This window comes from Rhinolophus sinicus, linkage group LG10 (assembly GCF_036562045.2).
Source record: "Rhinolophus sinicus isolate RSC01 linkage group LG10, ASM3656204v1, whole genome shotgun sequence".
Classification (NCBI taxonomy): Eukaryota; Metazoa; Chordata; class Mammalia; order Chiroptera; family Rhinolophidae; genus Rhinolophus; species Rhinolophus sinicus.
Genome location: NC_133759.1, coordinates 29,113,070 through 29,133,206, shown reverse-complemented (window position 1 = coordinate 29,133,206; position 20,137 = coordinate 29,113,070). Strand labels below are relative to the sequence as shown.

The 20,137-nt window shown below is 37.7% G+C and overlaps 1 protein-coding gene across 3 annotated transcripts in view; it reads right to left on the bottom strand.

The window, feature by feature from the left end:
* TBC1D5 (TBC1 domain family member 5) overlaps positions 1–20,137 on the bottom strand; it is a 489,595-nt gene that overhangs the window by 91,686 nt on the left and 377,772 nt on the right. The gene's annotated exons all lie outside the window — the stretch shown is intronic.

The window sequence follows — 20,137 nt, the reverse complement described above, 5'->3', positions numbered from 1 at the left end:
TCTTTGTAATCTTGGGTTAGCAATGATTTGCTAGATATGACATGAAAATATGAGTGATAAAAGAGAGAAGACTGATTAGTTGGACGTCATCAAAATTTAAAACATTTTGTGCTTCAAAGGACACTGTCAAGAAAGTGAAAAGATGACCCACAGATGAGAGAAAATATTTGCAAATCATATATCAGATAAGAGTCTTGTACCCAGGATATATAAAGAACTCTTATCCCACTCAACAATAAAATAACAAATAACCCAATTAAAAATGGGCAAAGGATCCGAAGAAACATTTCTCCAAAGAACATGTACAAAGGGCCCATAAGCACATGAAAAGATGTTCAACATCATTGGTCATCAGGGAAATGTAAGTGAAAACCACAGTGAGATACCATTTCATATCTATTAGAATGGCTATAATAAAAATGACAGATATAACAATTTTGGCAAAAATGTAGAGAAATTTGAGTCCTCATACATTGCTGGTGGAATGTAAAATGGTGCAACTACTTTGCAGAACAGTTTGGCAGTTCCTCAAAATGTTGAGTGTAGGGTTACCACATGACCAAGTAATTCCACTGCTAGGTATGCATCCAGGAGAAATAAAAACATATGTCCACACAAAAATTTGCACAGGAAATGTTCATAGCAGCATTATTCATAATAACTACAAAGTAGAAACAACCCAAAAGTCTAAAAAACTGACGAATGGATAAACAAAATGTGGTATATCCATAATGGAATATTATTTGGCAATAAAAATCAACGAAGTATTGATATGTAGATGGACCTCAAAAACATTATGCTAAATTAAAGAAGCCAGTCACCAAAAAAACACATGCTGTATGATCCCATTTACACAAAATATATCCAGGAAAGGCAAATCTATATATAAAGAAATTAGATTAGTGGTTGGGATGGGGAGAGTTTTAGGTGAAGGGGAGAAAAGTAGAGTATGACTGCTAATGAGCATAAGGGTTCTTTCTGGGACGGTAACCATGTTTTAACATTAGATTATGTTGATGGTTGTACATCTCTGTAGTAAGAACCGCTGAATTGTATGCTTTAATGAGTGAATTTTTATTGTATGCAAATTATATCTTAAGCTCTTAAAAACAAGAAATATCACATGTGCTGGTAAATGCACACTTTTTTGTTTTGTTTTCTTTTGTTTTCTCCTGGGAGGAGAAAAGGACTGATGCAGGTGAAAGGAGACTGGATAGAGACTTTTGTTTTTCTTACTTTGTACTTTTTATACTGTTGTAATTTCCTTATCATATGTCTTATTATTCCACTTCCATCTGCCCATCAGTGAAAGTTATCTCCACAAGGGGCTTTTGGGCAGGGACCATTTCTGATTTCCTCTCTATATTTCTATGCACTAAATTAAAAATAAAATTTAACTCTTAAACGCTACCTAAAATACAAGATTAAAAAGTATTTTATATCCTTCTCAGCTTGGTTTTTATGCTCATTATATACGTTATGTAGGTATACAAAATACTTCACAATTCTGGATGCACTTGTAACTCTTTTATCAAAACTCTGTTATATTGTTATGCTTACTTTGTTTAGTCAACCTTTTTGACCTCTTATAGAACTGGCTCTTTCCACATAGGCCTTTGACAATCTAGGAGTTCAGATGCCATAAGGCTAAACTTTGAAAGTCACCTAGAAGTTTTAATTCGCACCAACTGCAGGATTTTGTGACAAACTAACACATATAAAAACACCACAGATGAAGGGACTCTCACAGCTATGGTGGTACCTCTCTGTGATCTTCTAAATATAACCTTGGTTTCAATCCTTCTTGTCCAATTCTTTCTATATTAATCCCTCCACTATTACCTCTCTGCATAAAAACTCCTAAATCTCCATTTCTGGCACAGTGTTTCCCCGAAAATAAGACCTAGCCACATAATCAACTCTAATGCGTCTTTTGGAGCAAAAATTAATATAAGACCTGGTATTATTTATATTACATTATATTACAATATATTATACCTGGGATATTATAGTAAAATAAGACCAGGTCTTATATTAATTTTTACTCCAAAAGACGCATTAGAGCTGATGGTCCAGCTGGGTCTTATTTTTGGGGAAACACGGTACCAACATTTCAGACTGCATCTTAGATAGAATCCTAGACCCAGGACAGGACATGAAAAACCTAGGGCTGAGAAAGTTCTTTCATTCTCTCTCCTCTGTGATTCCTGTGACAAGCTCACACTGCTGCTTGACCCTGGGCCTCACTGCAGTTCAGACTGGTCTTAACTTTGCCTTGACCATTGCAGGTCTCTAATCTCATTCCCCTCTAATCCATACACATAATGCCATCATAAGCACCTTCCAAAAATTTAAGCGTAATATTTTTACTTCCCCATCTCCATTCTGAATTAGGTCTCCATTGCCAATCAAGTAAATTTGCAATTTCTTAGCTATTCAAGGAGCTCCATGATCTGGGCCCTAAAATACTTCGCATATCACTCCCTATGTACACCTCACATTTCATTCATAACTCTCTATGGACATGTCTCCAGTCTTTAGGTAAGCTGTTCCCTCAGAGCATAATCATGACTCTCTGCTCAGTGCAACGCTTCTCATTCTTAGCTCACATACTACCTCCTGCATGAAGCTTTTTGGGAACTTCTAGTTACTCTACTACCTCCTCCATTCTGACAGCATGCTAATTTCAAGTTAATTCTGCATTTATTTCATCTTGCCTTGCATTATAAGCTGTGTACATGTCTGTCTTCCACAGAGAGTGGAAGTTCACTGGGGGCCGACCCCTGTGCAGATCACTGCTTGCATCTTCTGTCTTTAGCAGAACGCCTGGCACATGGTATGTGCTTAAGGACTGTCTATGAACTAGGTGAACAGAACTGCCAGACTCTGGGCTTTTAAAAAAAAACAGCTGCAGAGAGGTAGGGTGAAAAGAATCATCTGACCGGCAGGTATGTAGCTGTAATGGAAGGCTCGGAGAAGACACTTCGTAAACGCCCACACAGGTCCTTTCCTCGGTAAGAGATGGGCCTGGGCCACAGGTGCTGCCATCACGCCCATTTCAGAAGAAGCTCCAAAAAGGCCAACTGGCAATAAGCGTGACCTCATACTGTTTTCAGAGTTTTTCTGAATGAACAGAATTATGTACTATCACGATGAGAATTCAGGTAACAAAAATGGAAAGAAGTCCAGTGAGGAGTCACAAAAGCAGCCTATTCTAACGGGGGAAATCGGTAAGCAGAGTGCACAAGGGCTGGCCATCACCATCGGACGACCCCTGCTCGATGGGTTGTCTCATAAAAGAGCAGCTGGCTGAGTAGATGTGGATGGCACCTTGCTTTAGAAAGTGAAACGCAGGAGATATAATTAACGTTTCTTAATTGAGTTGAACTTCTAACAGGCAGTAGACTGATCTTATTTTGCTTTATTTTGTGGTGTGATATTAGTTTTGTCTGTCTGGGTGTTCATAGGAGTTTTACTAGGAAACTATGAGAAGCTAGATCCTCTTTTAAAACCAAGAAGTGCTATTTAACCTGGATGGAAAGGAAGGTTGTGAAGTTGACAGTTGGAAAGGGGCAGAAAGAGCCATCCAAGTAAAGAGAAGAGAACACAGAGCTGAGGTGAAGATAATATGTAAAGAATTGCCCTTCTGTCTCCATTCATCCATGAATCCTCCGTCTGAGTATTACCTATGTGTCAGGCCCTGTGCTGGGTACCAGTGGTACAACGATGGCACAACAGTCATGACCCTACTCTCAGGGAGCTCACACTAGAGGATGCGATGAGCAAAGAATACACATCAGTGTAAGACTGAGTTTGTGCTGAATGCTTAGGAAAGGAGGTACGTGGTGCTGTGAAGTGCGTAATAGAGGGATCTCATTTCATTAAGGACATCAGGGAGGACTTCCCAGAGGAAGTGACAATAGAGTGGCAACTTGAAGGAAGAGTAGGTATTAAGTATATTTATGTTGTGGGGGAAGGTTATGAAGAGAAGCAGTGCAGCACAGTGAGGAAAGAAGGAACACGCAATTTTGTCCTTCTTAGAGCTCTCATCAGCTATTCAAATGTGATTTCTTTTTCTAGACTGTACTATTTAATGATTAATGATATCTAGAAGCTTCAAACTTTATCTATATATACAATTACATAAAAAGCAATAGACAGCTTTTTAAAAAATCAACAAATAATAAATTATTTAGGAAGTTTTCTGTGTAAATGGAAACTTGGAAAATTAAGAGATTTAGGAATCATCTTGTATATTTGTGTATCAATTAAACACTAAATTTAAAGAAAAAAACCCACAGCTTAAATATGCCACAATGGAGTCCAGCTCACTTAGTCTTGCTTCTCTCTCTTAGAGAAAATATAGCATCCACTATCGTTTATTGGGTGCTAGACCTTCCCAAGCCCTTCACAAACACTATTTCATACTCACAGAATTTTCACAACACACTCACCACCATTTTATAGGTAAAGAAACATGTTCAGAATGGTTAGAAGTTCGGCCAAAGTCATGGAGACAGTAAGGGTACAGCCAGAAACTCAATCTATTTTTATCTTCAAACTTCTGGCTACATGTACCAGTCAGTGGCTGCTCTCATTTATATAAGAGCTCATGAAAGTATGAAGAACATTGTTCATTAATTCTTAGTTTCCTTTTTGGGCTAATAATCTCAGTTCCAGGTATGCAGCCTTGATACATTTTTTTTTTTTTTTTTTTAGTTTTACCTGTGTTTCTTTTAAATAATCAGTTTGCATGTCTTCAAATAATATTTTATAGTTTTTCACATCTCAATATTAAGAATGAAAAGTTGGATATAGTACTTTAGTGAGGATCTGGTTGGGAAATGCTACATTATATGTATGTATTTGAATAGTTTTCCCTGTTACAAACAGCACTATGTTGCTCATTTATTTTCAGCCCTAGATTCCACACTATCTCCATTTCTTCCTTCTTTTTTATTTCTCAGTCATCTACAGTCTTTTCGGTTGTCTTTGCTTATTTTTGTCACGTCAGTTTCAGTCTGACACTTTTATTTCCCCTTCATTGTGCACCCTAAATACATCAGCAACTTTCAACACGGTTATTTATTTTCAGTTTCAGTTGATCTCTCTACAACATTTGTCACTGACCATTTCCACGTTCTTGGGATTATCTACCCTTAGGCAATTATAAATTCAATCTTCTCGTGGTTTTCCCACATTCTGAGTCTTCTCCACATGCTCCTTCCTCTTGCCCCTATTGTTATGTTCTATGATTCCACTTCCAGCTCTCTTCGCATCTCCTAACACATCATTCCTTTCATTCCTGGAGATCGCTTACATTCCCTCAACTACAATTAATATCCACATTCCGAGATCTCTCTATCTGTATCTCTGGTTCAGATCTCTCCTTTGAGCTTTACATACACATCCCCAGTTTCCTTCTGGACGTCTCCACCTGGACATCCCACAACCTACTCAAAATCAACTCATTATCCAACCTCCTTATACTTAGCCACTCTTGCAAACTTGCTCATCTATCCATTTTCCCACCAACGCAATCGATAGGTAGATACCTGGGAAACACAACTAATTGTTCATTATCCATAGTCATCAAACCTTGTTGATATTATCCTAAATGTTCCTTGAAGTTATCTTCTATTTTTTCTGTTTTCAAAAATCTCATAATTAAATCTTATTTAAAAAAAAAAAAGGGAGGAAAGGAGGAGGAATGGAAGGAAACAAGAGAAAAGAAGAGGAAACAGAATGCTCATACGTACTACCTATAGTCCATTATTTGCTTCCCTACAACAAAAGGGATGTTGGTAGAAAATGGCAATAATTTTAATAAAAATACACATACATGGACACCTTAAATCCTCCAATGAAATCCTTTAGGGCACCAAACTGTATTATCACTGTGATAATAGAGTCTCTTCTCACTTGTTTAATCAGAAGTCAATTTCTTTTGAATAAGTTCTAAATATATTCTGAAATTTTAGTTTTTGTTCAGTGCTATTTCAAACACTTTTTTATGTAGTTGGTTAGTCTCTAGAACTCAAGTGAAAGGAAGTTCAAGAGAGCTTAACTAAGATGTTATCAATTAAGGAAATTAAGTAGTTGATCTCAAATTAATAGCTGACATTCTCGTCAGTGGGTCCTTTCGTAAGTGGAATATATAATAGATATTCAATTAGAATCTTTATAGAGAAAACCTGGTGGGATTTCTCCAGACACTGGCTGGAAGGATGAGGGTAAAGAGTTTATCTTTTCCTGGGTTTATGAAAACAATTCCAACTATTCCTGTCATTTTTCTGCCTTCTTCAAATTTTTCTAGTTGGTGCTGTTCCCCAAAGACAGCTCAAACCATGTAAGCACCATACAACGTTTAAGTGGAATAATTTGAAATACGCTCTATTTTTATGCTGTTGTTACAGAAAGAGAGAAGTGATGAATAAGGTACTTGTACCGCAATAGGAACTTCAAGAAAAGGCCAGAAAAAAATCAATTCACTAACAACCCCAACTTATAACATGATGATGGTCAGACTTAGTGCTGACATTTTTGTGAAACATCTTGTATCTCTCAACTTCATCAATTCGTGTCTCTTCAGTTCTTTTTCAGTAAACACTATAGAGGATAAACTTGAAGGGGCTGTCAAAAACACACACACACAAAAAACCCCAGAAAACCACAAAAAAACAACTAAGAACGGCACTGAGTGGAGAAAAACCTGAAGCCGAACTCAGATTTACTGAGGCAATCATGCATAAAAAAGATGTCCAAGTGTCAGTATCCCTAACACAGTGGATGAGGGGACAATTATTTCCAATTTTCCTTTTCAGAAATCAAGTTTGTTAATGACTGGGAGTGATTCTGAGGTGCAGTCAGAATTTTAGTTTGACTCTGAAAGGAGAGTCAAACTGTAAAATGAACACCAAGTGCCTCTGAGCAGACGTATGCAAAGCCTTCCTCAAGGGACCAGGTGGTTCCCAGGTTAGCAAGATCTGACTATATCCCTTAAATGTTTAATATATACCAAAAGCAAGAAGATGTCAGTCAAAAGGGGCCTGCCAAGGAAACAGTGAAAAGTAGGGTCAGAGAGGCACGTATGGGCAGAGCCAGTGGGAGAGAGCCCGTCAGTGGTGAACGGACTGTGCACTCTCTAGGAGCACAGGGAGCCCATTCTCACTGTGCAGGCGGTACGCTAGGCTTGCATATCCTTGTTTCACTAAATATGCCTTCCCTCTGCATTCATCTGACATCAGGCGCCCCATGGAGCTCTGTGATCCTGGCTGCATTTTCCACATAATTCTATAGTTTGCTAGTCATATGTACCTCAGTAACTTGTTTTTGTTTTGTTTTTTTCCCTTCCCTACAAGTGATCTGATAATGACGTGGCCTGCCACCAGGAAGCAAATGGGATGGTCATGGGGGCATGAGGCTATCAGTCTTTTAGCTGTTCTGGGGCTCACTGCAGATTGAGAAAGGAACATACTGACCTTACACAAAAGCCTTTTGAGCTCAGTTCTGAGATTCTCTCTGAGAGATGGCTTGATTGTTCTGAGAGCGCTGACAAAATAAGATTTCTCAGGTTGTGTGATTTAAGGTCACAAGTTTTCACTGTGAATTTAGCTGGTGCCTTAGAGAGAGTCCTTCCTGTGAGCCCAAGAGGCAAAGGAACCAGAAGCATTTCTTAAAGAGAGCCACTGGCTGCAGAGCAAACCTGCTTACTCTTCTTCCTGAGCATATACAGAGATAGCACCACTACAATCTCCAAAGTCTCGTGTGGTTAGGTGTAGCCACAGGACTGAGTTTCAGCTAGTAGAATGTGACGGAAAATGATGCACGCTTCCCACAGGCCTTGCTGTAAAAACTCTCCCAGGAATGCTCCTCCCTGCTGAAAAGACTCACTTGTGAGCTCAATATTCCGCCCATGAATTAATGAGAAATCAGAAGTAAACAACTGTCCTTGGAAGGGTAATCGAGTTGAAATGCATGGTTTTGTGCTTACTGCCCAAGACCAAAGAGCTCATCTTCATTTTCCCTTGGCCACTCAGGCAATGGGGGAATATGAGTGTGGGAAGAGTGAAGAAGTTGTGCACTAGGAGGCTGCAAGGGGAGCAAGGCCAAGGAGAAGGAGGATGACAGATGGCTCCAAACTGGGAGCAGAAGCCTGGTCTTGGCTATGCAACTGAATTCTGGATGACTTTGCGTATTTCACCTCACCCTCATCAGGCCTCAGGAGGAAATGAGGGTATTATTACATGATCTCCAGAGTCTCAACCACCTCAAGAGAAATGACAAAATGCATAATATTCCTATAACAGAATGTTTCAAATGACTTCCTGTTTCATCGTCAGTGCCATCTAGAAAAAGTGCATGATGAGTCCAAGTTATAAGAACACAGCAAGAGGACTGGTGTAGAATGGATATAATTGTTGGTAAAATTCAATGGGCCAGAATATTCAATGGTCCAGGTATTAAAGCATCAGCTTAAGTAGAGGAGTTCAGGAGAACTCCTTTATGTGTAAGGATAAGGGTAAGCCTGTGTCTTCCCAATGTGTTCCTGCTAATGGTTGTGTCTGGAGGGACTCCAGGATTTTGTGTGTGCCGGGAGCCAGCCTCAACACTCTCATCCTGGCTAAGCATTAGAATCAACTCAATTAGTTTTCAGGAGCCACTGGTTTAGAGCACGGATCCTTCAACTTTGATTATTCCTTTGCTAGTTAAAATCAGGGAACTTGCACCCTTGATATATGTATATTTACATATTTACAAATCATGTGCATATACCACTTGTACTAATCTATTATGTACTTTAGAAAATATATGCACAATAAAACTTTTAAATGAGATGGAGATGAAATAAGCTATACTTACATTAATTTTAATAATTTACTTATAATGGTACTTTTTGCTCTACCTAAAAATATGTGTAACAGTAGTAATGTGATTGAATATGCTTCTTTACTGTGTGAAACTCTTGGTTAAATGCTTTGTGATGGTAGGTTTTTGTAAATAACACTTCAGGAAAAGCTACCTCACAGAGACGTAGGTCTGAATGGAGGAAGGCCAACACTGGCGGCCCGTGCTAAAGTATGGTATTCATTTTGCAATCCATCCATTACGCCAAGGTTTTTGTTAAAATCTGGCTAATAAAATTTCTGTCTTCCTTAACGTTAATCAGCTTGTATTAGTCGGGGTTCTCCAGAGAAAAGGATATGAAGATTTTATATATAAATATGTATTTTTATGAGATAGTATATATATATTTATAAAATATTATACATATTTTATTATGAAAATTGGCTCATTTGTTTATGGAGGTTGAGATATACTAATATATGCCACGTGAAAGCTGGAGAACCAGGAAAGCCAGGGGTATAATTCAGTCCAGTTCCAAGGCCTGAGAATTGGTGGGGGTAGAGGGTGGGTAAATGAGAAGGCAGGTTGAGGCAGGACTGAGACAACATACTGGTACATGTCCTGGAATCAGGAGGCTCAAGAACTGGGAGCTCAGCTCTCCGAGGGCAGGAGGAGATGAACGTCCCAGCTCGAGAAGAGAGCTCATCCTGCCTCTGCCTTTTTGTTCTCTTCAGGCCCTCGAGGGACTGGAGGATGCCCACCCACATCGGGGCGGGAAGATCTTTCCCCAGTCTACTGATTCCGACACTAACGCTTATGGAAACGACCTCACAGCACACTCAGAAATAAGGTTTCACCAGCTATCTGGGCATCCCTTAGCCCAGTCAAGTTGACACATAAAATTAACCATCATACAATTGTTAAAATTTAGTTGGAAGATGTTACATTTCTGTATTTTTAAAAAATGGATTCAAACCTGATTTTATCTCTTCATTTGGAAGATTAGTAACCAAGTTAGAAAATTCTGTTTCCATAATTTTTTTTTAGTGTACTGTGAGGGTTTTAAATAAGTGATATACTGAAACTGTCTTTGGCAAGAACATCACAAATGGATGAAACATTTCCAAATATTCAATTTAAAAATGTTCTTTCCATAGCATGATTTCCTTTCAAAAAGCTCTTATTTTTCTCTCAGTATTAAAACGTTACCATTACCTTGAAGAGACAAATTAAGTGCTTAGTTTTTTCAAAAATGTTTGTATGGTACCATATTATTGACAGCTACTTGTCATCACAAGAGAGGTAAGCAAATTTGAAGTATATTATTTTTCAAAAAGAATTGATATTTGGCAACTCTTTTAAGTACATTAGAAGGTATGTAGTGAACCCACTACATAAAGGTGTTCACCACAGTCCCCGACAGCTCTTTGGTATGGCATTAAGATAATATAGCCCATAAATCCACTTAACTGGGCATATGGAAATGGCAATAAGGCACATGGTGGTAGAAGCAACGGGAGGAGGGAGAGGGCCACTGCCAATGCACAGGGACGTCTCCTCTTCCCTCAGGAGATCTCACAGGTGATGCGTGACTGGCTGACACATGGGCCAAGTGAAGGCACCTGTGTTAATGTGTGCATTAAAAGATAATGCTCAGTCTTTCTTTGTTGTTGGGAGAAAAAAAGTAGAAACAGAAGTTTCATTATTTTCTTCCTGTACTCCAGGGGATTAACTTTGTGTAGTCACTGTGGATGCACACATTCCATTCTGGAAACCACCGGGTGAGAGGCAGGCTTCTCTTGTGAAGTGTTTTGCCTTTCAGTTTGTGTAGTACCTTTTTCTCTCAATCTAGTGTGTTTCTTAAAGTGTCATCCACGACCCACCAGTTTTAGAATAGTTACAAGTACGGATTTCTGGATCCTATAGCAGAACTACTTACATAAGCATGTCTGGAAGTCTGTATTTATAACAAGCTCCCTCAGGTGCACCTCTGGCACACCACTGTTTAGATCTACTGCATTAAACTGCAAGCTTTGTGAAGAGGGAACGGTGTCTCCCTAATTCATTACATCCCTAGTACCTGGCACAGGAGGCAATAAACACTTGTTGAACTAAAATGCAACAAACAGCATAATTTCTCCTCTGGCAGAGAACTTGAGGGTTTGGTTGGGGTAATTAGTCACTATTCATTCATTATTGCAGGTACTTGGGTAATATAATATAAAGCATAGCCTTTATGGAATTGATACATTGTCAGGGTAAGACAGAAAATAAAACATAACGTAGAAGTAAGTAAATTATCTGCTATGATAGAAGGTGATAATTGCTATGAAGAAAAAGAACAAACGGAGAACAGGGTAAGGAGATCAAGAGTACGGAGGCAGTGGGAAGTGGGGCCGGGGCAGTCTGCAGGTGATTGGCGTTGATCTCAAGGGAAAGACTGGATCTAAGTGAAGATTTAAAGGAGGTGAGGGAATCGGCTAGGTGGATGTTCTTTTCACTTGCCAGGAATCCTGTTCATTCTCCTTCACAGGTTTCAACTAAGACTTCCGAGAAATCTTAGATGCTATTGATATAAGGTAGGAACTCAGTACGTTTTGATTGAATGAATAAAAATAGCATTTTGGCGAAAGAAACAATGTAGAGAAATGGAACTATATTGTTCCTCTTTGAAATCAGGAAAATCAACGAAGTAAAGAAAGAACTACCGAAGACAAACCAAATGAAGACGTTTGCAAAATGTTCACTCATAGCATATGAGGTCCTTGTACAGCAAATGCTAGAGCAAAAGCCCCTTCACAGAGTCAGAGCCAAAGCGGCCTCTGCCTGGAGGAGCTCCAGGCCGCCTCGCATATGTGGCAGCATCTCTAGGTTCATCTGAGTGGTCCAGCCACTGTCCCAGTGTGGAAACCTAACTTACACTTCCCAGTGTGGTAAGCATAAAAGTGGAAGCTTACCATGCTGAATTGGCTGAAGTGTACTGAAAAACTCTCCACGATAAAATATTTTGTGGTTTTGTTCTGTTTTTGCTTTTTTTTTTTTTTTTAGAACAGATATAACTTCCTGTCTAAAGTATTTAAATAAAACAAAATTAATTAAGGTTATACAGTGTAGACTTGAACTAATGCCTATAAAAATCAATATATTTAATATTTTTAATTAGCAATATTATGTTTACTGAGCTAATATATACTTAAGGGGCAATTAAAATATTTATTATTTATGCTAAAAAGAATTACACTTTTTTCTCTTTTGTGAGTTGTCATAATTTGTGATTTATAACTTTCAATTTCTTTAAATTTTAACACTAACACCACCACAGAAACAACTCAAAGAAGTGTCTTTTATTTTTGAACAAGCTACTTTATTTATAATCAGGAAAATAAGTGATTAGCTAGGTTCTCACAGCACTTAGAGCTAGAAATGACTTTCAGAGATAATAGGCTAATTAAGTCCTTACTAGCCACCTATTCCTTAAAACAATAACAACAACAACAACAACAACAACAACAATTAATGAACCTGAATCTAAGGCAGCAAAATGTTGAATGATTTCTTTGCGGGTAAAACAGCGGTGGAGCGGACCTGTCACTTCATTTCCAGACCTCAGGGACATATCACAAACATTTCGCCGTAATGTGCTGTAATACCTTAAGACTTTTCCATGTGGGGCCTCACGGTACCTTTCTAAACACACACACAGGATTAATAGCTTTACAAGCTTAAGTAATCTATTTACAATAAATATTTTCCCCTAAATAAACCTAGGTTTCCCTTACATCTAAGCTATCAAATAAAAAGCAGAGGATTATTTTATAGATTTTTTTTGTTTGTTTATTGTTAATCAGAATAGAATTAACCATGGATTCTAGCCTCCTCTTTAGTTACTTGAGGAAAAAAAATCATCACTGTAAATGGTTGCACTTCAGTAAAGAAACCCTTTCCTCTAACACGTGAAGAGCACTCTTTGCCACAGAGTTTCTTTAGCTCTCTTCAGTCACCCAAAGTAAAAGTGACAAACCTTCCCAAGAGTGACTTTAAAGGTCTAAACAAAGACATGATTATTTTGAGCAAATATTGGTACTGCAAGCAACTATTCATAGCCAATAAATCTAGTAAAAATCATTGGAACAAAATGCTTAATACATTGACTTTCACTTCAACACAAAACATTTATTTGTGTTGAATGATAACACGAATTAGAACACTATATAAATTAATGACAAATAGCATACTATCAAATAAAGACTCCCTACACATTTGATACACTTTTAAAATTTAGTGTCTGGTATTGAGAGGGAGGCTGTCATTCTTTCAGTCCCTCAGCGGTCAGCAAGTGACTGAATAGAGAACTACCAGATCTCCCCTGGCCCCCCGCCTCAGTAATCCTCAGGAGCTCTGCTTGTACTGTTTTCTTAAGATGCAATAATACCATCTAGGAGAAGTCTTCCAAGCCAATGCCTCTTCCAACTAGACTTTCTGATTATTCGAGTCCAAATTAGCTGTTCTTTCTCAATACCCTCACTCATTGTACCTTCCAACGTTTACATGTAATCACATGGGCCAACTCTCATGCTCAGCACACAGTAGGCAGTCAGAAAAATGTATTTGTTGAATTGAATTGAATCTTGCTAAAATAGATCCAGAAAGGGTCCACTAGGATTATGTGGTTCAGTTTCTTCATTCTGCAGTTCAAGAAAAAGAGTGATTTGCCCAATATACAGAGCAGACTGTGACGAAAGTAGAACCAACCTGGATTCTGAGTTTTCCTCAGGTGGCTGACACTGGGTGAGTGCTGTGGGAGACCTAGTCCCTGACCGAGCAGAGTTCTCATTTTGGTAGGAGAGAAAAACTGGTCTGGTTTCCTTGTTACTACATAGTGTAGCATGATGCTGACATAAACGAAAGCAAAACCGACTGAGCTCGGTGATAAACAGAAGGCAGCCAAGATTACTTTTAAAAGATAAAAGTAACATGTGCATTACTGAGAGTTCAGAGTCCTGGCCACAGTCTTCTTAAATTAAACAGGAAACTACTGGCCAGACCCATGTGACAGCCTAGAGGTCTGAATAAGTGAGTGTGCTTTACCAAGTGAGGAGCTCATTTAAGAAGAGTTCTTGAAACTTGTGGGTGAGAACGAGAGTGGTTTATAACAACAGGATGTCTTAGTCATAAGGCAGGATCACCATGAATCCTGCAATCTTTCTGGAGTTTCCAAACGTGACCTTAAAAGCAATTTTACTTTATACCATCATGTAAGATTATACAGGGAGAGCAAAGTAATCACAAGCCTTTCTTGGCTCATCCATCTCATCTCAGGCAGGTTTCCTCACTTCCTGGCTTCAGTCCTACTGGTCTTCTTTCAGTTCCATGAACAGTCTAAGCTCTTTCCTGCCTCACAGTCTGTGTGTTTGCTGCTCTCCTCTCTTCTCCTAAGTCTTTGCCTGGCTGGCTCCCTTTCCTCCATTTGTTCTCACCTGAAATGGTACCCCCTCAAAGAGGTCCTTTTGGTCAACCTACGTAAATGAGGTCTTCACCCAGCGCAGATTCTTCCTCCTCTTATTTTAATGATGATACCCTATTTGTATCCTTATGACACATGACAAACTGAGTAGTTTCTTGTTTACTTGTTTCTTATTTTAAGGGCCATATCTTTTTGTTGTTCACCATTGTATCATCAGTATTTAAACAGTGCCTGATATCCAACAAAGATTTGTTAAATAAATTAATAAACTCGAAATACTGTTGTAAAATAAACTTATAATTATTTAAGCACCCTAGGAAACCTTAACGACTATTGAGAAACACATTATTCTACTTTATGAAATGTCTGAACACATAAATAACAAATTTCAAAGATTAGTTTAATAAAGATTTTTAGATTACTCCTTTACAGATTTTGGATAGCCACCACTTAACTTCAGAAGTACAACTTAAGGTTTTCAATGCTAGTCTGTGTCAAATAGTCTATATATATTGCATGTGAAAACATGCCTAATTAGTCACTAATAACAAAACGTTAAGTACAATAAATATCTAGTTGACTGTAATGAATGATAAAAAGAGAATGACATACAGTCATGGAGTTCAGATACAAAGAAAAACAAACACCTTTTTTGGGTCACTAACAGAGAAAGCATAAAAACAAATGATTCTCAAGAATGGCTGTTTTCAGAGAAGTGTTCCAGCTTTTTAGGGAAAAAAAGGATGAAGAAGGGCCGGCCCGGTGGCTCAGGCGGTTAGAGCTCCGTGCTCCTAACTCCGAAGGCTGCCGATTCGATTCGCACATGGGCCAGTGGGCTCTCAACCACAAGGTTGCCAGTTCAATTCCTCAGGTCCTGCAAGGGATGGTGGGCTCCGCCCCCTGCAACTAAGATTGAACACGGCACCTTGAGCTGAGCTGCCGCTGAGCTCCCAGATGGCTCAGTTGGTTGGAGCACGTCCTCTCAACCACAAGGTTGCCAGTTCGACTGACGCAAGGGATGGTACAACCCATGACGCAAGGGATGACACAAGGGATGGTGCAGGTCCAGTTGCCTGCAACTAGAAAACGGCAACTGGACCTGGAGCTGAGCTGTACCCTCCACAACTAAGACTGAAAGGACAACAACTTGAAGCTGAACGGCACCCTCCACAACTAAGATTGAAAGGACAACAACTTGACTTGGAAAAAAGGCCTGGAAGTACACACTGTTCCTCAATAAAGTCCTGTTCCCCTTCACCAATAAAAAAAAAAAAAAAAAAAAAAAAAAGGGATGAAGAAGACAAAAGTGACACATTCTTTCTATAACAGAAAATCAGATTATAAACATACAGGAAAATCTGAACAGAACTTCTGATGGGAACATCATGAAAAGTAAATAAATGGATGCTGTGTATCCTCCTTAAAGAGTCAGTATGTATGGTTTTTAGGTTTACTGCTCAAAGAAGAAAAAATTACAATGGCATTACTGGAATGGAGCTTTTTCTAACACTGCCACCTGACTGGTAGTAGCAGGCTTGAATCTATTCACTACTTTTCAATTCTGATATGTGACATTTTACCAAAGCCAGTTGACTTTTTAAAAACGTTGCATGTATAGTGGGTTTTTTGGAATGAAAAGTGTAAAAATCTATTAACCTGCATAAAATCTGAAATCTGAATATTCAGACTTTTTATAATTTAAAAAGGCAAGCTTTAATATAACTCCAAACAAAAGTCAAATCAGAATTAGCCAAGCATAAGAACATTGCAAATACTATTTTTGTAGTGTGTTTCGGTATATAAGAATGACTATGAAATTAAATCGTCTTATTTGTAGCCATTTTGTGCCATAACCAGTAACAGTCACTGTTAAAAGGACTGCTTGCAAACTTACCAGAAATTTTTTTGGGGAATATTCTAGTCTTCAAAACAAATGGCAGCTGTCAAATTCTTACTGCATAATCTAAAATGTTAATCCATGTACTGTATTTCATTTGTAATAAGTCTTTGTGATAAGGTTAACACTTCAACACATAACACAAATAAGAGAGCACCAAAAAATGAAAATTACTTTGCTTATGTTTCCGTATTAGAATTTTATTTGCTAAAGGGTAAAAACAGATTTGCAAAATTCACAGTTAACTTAAAACAATAGTTTCAAACCTTTTATTCCTAGCCCTTACTGCCTTCAGGAAGGAGAGAACATCTGGTTATTTAAGGAACACAATATGTTCACATTTTCTATGACTTTTGTTTCTAATTGGGTTTTAAAATTTTTTTTTGAATTTGAACAACTAGTTAGAACAATGTTTTTTAATCACTTCATATTTTTCAGACTGTCCTCCTTCTATCCCTCTACTTCATTTAGTGGATTGTTTTTGGAAATCTGCTCAGTGGTTCTAATATGATAAAGACAAGAAAATGAGAATTAGGATTGTGGTCTGAAGAGCTAAGTATAGAAACCATATTTACGGTGAACATAATATAGGATGATCCAGTCTCTACATACAGCATCAATTAAAAAATTTTTCAAATAGTTCGCCACTTATATGCATGGAAGTTTTATTTATTACAGATGCAAATAAATGTCTAATACAAATAGAAAAATTTGGGTGAGAAATATGGTTGGACAACCTGGGTTCACTCACTGACTCTGCCATTTTCAAGATGTGTGACCTTGAATAAGTCTCTAAACTTCACCTTGATCCTCAGTGTGTTCATCCATAGAAGGAGGAGCTGGATTAGACTCTCTGGGTTCTTTGCAGTTCTGAGAGTCTGACCATCTAAGTCAAGTATGTTAACTACATTCTTTGTTATGTCTTCCTTGTTCCATAATACTTGAAGGTGTTAACAAGTTTTCAAAGAATTCTAACAGTAAATTAGGAACTAGATGCTCTTTAAGTTCAAGTTGTAGGGTTAATACAACATCTTGATAAAAACAGCAGCTGACAAATACATAATGGGATACAGCTTCTGTGGAATGTGGATATGGGTTCCAGAAATATGCTAGGTGAATGAGATCCACCTAGATTAAAGTCAGTAGGGTATATTGGAAGAGGCTTAGCGTTTGAGTGAGAATTCAATTCTACCATTATTTTCTCAATACCAACGACTGTAGGAGGACACAAAGCTAAATGCAAAAAATGATCAGAATCATAAGGAAAAATAATTGACAAAATCAATAAGTAAGTAACTAAAATACAAGGGTGCTGTGGGAATTCAAAAGGGGAAACAGGTCCTAGCTGAGACTGGGAATGGCTTCCTGGAAAAGGTGGAATGGATGACGGGAGTCTCAGGAGGGGATAAGCTAGCTAGCTTGACAGCTTACAAGCTTTTGGGCCTTGGGAGAGCCACATAAACTTAACCTCTCTGCACTGAAAAACAAAGAGGAAAGATAACCTGCTCTGCCTACCTCATAGCTTGTTGTGAGGGCCAAATTAAGTACATCAAAGTGCTTGGAAACTGTGAAGGAATATGATCCTATTATTACACTTAACAAGCCCATCATTTCAGTCTGTTCAAATGAGAAATCTTTTCACAGTAAAGCCTACATCACAACTGATATAAAACAATTAAAGCTCAGTGTCTCAAGCTCTACTTACAGAGTCAATTGCCAACTCAGCAATTCCACTGGGATTTAGGGATAGTAACAGGACAAAGTGCTTTTCTGAAGGTTGACAATGAACCCCCAAACTCAGAGTTCCTTGTTTATTTTTATTTTATTGAGTCTGTCAGCAGCACTCAACACTGCTGTCATGTGAAACTAGGATATGGGAAAATGTACTTTCATATCTCAAAGGTCATTTTTCTACTAGTTTATTTCATAAAGAGTTGTATGCTTATATGTTTACGCTGATCTACTTGAACGAGGAATGATTCAAGTATTTTAAGTATTTCATTGTTGCTAATAATAGAAAACATTTAAAGTGCTCTGATGTCTGGAATTTTAGAGGATATGTGTGGGGAACTAGCATCATCTTTCTCTTTTTTCCCCCCTCAAAGTAAATGGCCTTGTTTATGACTTTATAATAGACACTAACTCCACCGAAAACTCTGAAATCACTTGTAGATTTCTGTAACATGTACGAATACGAATATAAATTTGCTTTTTTTTTTTTCCCCATTTGTATCTTTGTAGCATCAGACTAAACCTTGATAGATCATTAGAAGTCAGTTCTTTATGGACATAGGATACTCTCATTGGGCTGGTTATTAGAGACAATTTCAACCACAAAGAAAAGACAAGACTCAGCAAGCATGAGTTTCCTGAATCACAAGGATGGTTGGTAGTGGAGTCAGGATTTGACCCAGTGTCTCATTTCCTCACTCAGGCTCCTTGCAGGACACTATACTGTGACAGACCTACAATCAGTACACGAGCCAAGTGACCTTAGGTATCATTTGACCTTTACTAAATGATGCCAATGGGTCAGTCATTATATATACTTAACCTAAACTATCACCTGTGGGGTTAGCCATCTGAAAGCCCCTTCATATTATACAGCTTTCTTTAATTTCCCTATAGGTATCATCATTCCATGAACTTGCTCTCACGAGCAAGTTAAACATGTTTTTGTGAGCATTTTAAACGACTCCTTCTTCCTGCCCAATTTCTTATGTCTCAGAAATATCAGTTTAAGGTTCTACATTTTAGACCACTGTATTAATCATGTTTTTACTTGTTAAGATCCTGAAAGTAAAAGTGGGAATACCTTTTTAAAAAAAATGTATTTAATGCTATTACTTTTTGCTCTTAAACCTTCCAGAACATATTTTTTAATGCTTATAGAATTGGCGTCATTATACTCATATATTATGTATACAACATTACTGAGATAAAATGTACTCTATTAAAAATCACAGATTCCACTAATAACATTGAAAGATTTAGTATAGAGAATTCTGCAGTATACAGAAGAGTGAATGATTCACATAAGATCAAACATAATTAGCTAGGGAAAAATTACCAAGATCGATAGGTTTAGATAATATATTCATTTCTCCCTTCAATTAAACCAAACAAATCACACAAATAGAAAATTCAAATAGTTATTTTAGCAATTTTTCCCCCCACTCTGTATGACTCTAACAATTCCTAATACTGAGCTGATAGAATTTACCTTAAGTTTGTAAACCAAAACTCAATGACCAGCAAACTCATTCTTTATTTCTTTTATAGATATTTCATAATCTTGTTATTTTTTGTTAAAAATACATACTTACACAATTTATACATATATATGTACATATATATACATATATATGTATATATGTATACATATGCATATATATACACATATATATTGTATGAGTATACACACACACACACAAATCAATAAATAAATATGGGACTTTTGATTCTCATAGTCAGACTCCTAAACCTTACCAGAGTAAAAAACATGATACCTTAAGTGTCAGAAAAACAATGGATTTCTGATACTTAAAATTTGTGTAAGAGAAATGATATAAAATTGTATATTTCTACAGAAAATGGATACAGATTCAAGGAAATAAATTATTTTAAAGCAACCAAAGAATAAATAGAGAATATACTCAAATGTTGACATCAACAACTGAGGAAAGGGCACAAATCCTTTAGAATCACAATTTACATTGATCATGGAGTCCCAACTTGATTGGCCAGAGCTTTGGCAATTGAATCCACAGACAGACTGACTCAAAGACAGTTCGACAACTGCCAATGTGACTGTTGGGTCTCTGCCAAAGAGCCAAAGGCTGGGATTACCACCCAATGCCTGGCATTCTCGTACTTGTGTTTGAAGCGTTCTCTCTTATATTTCATCCAATATTTTTGTTTGGCTCAAA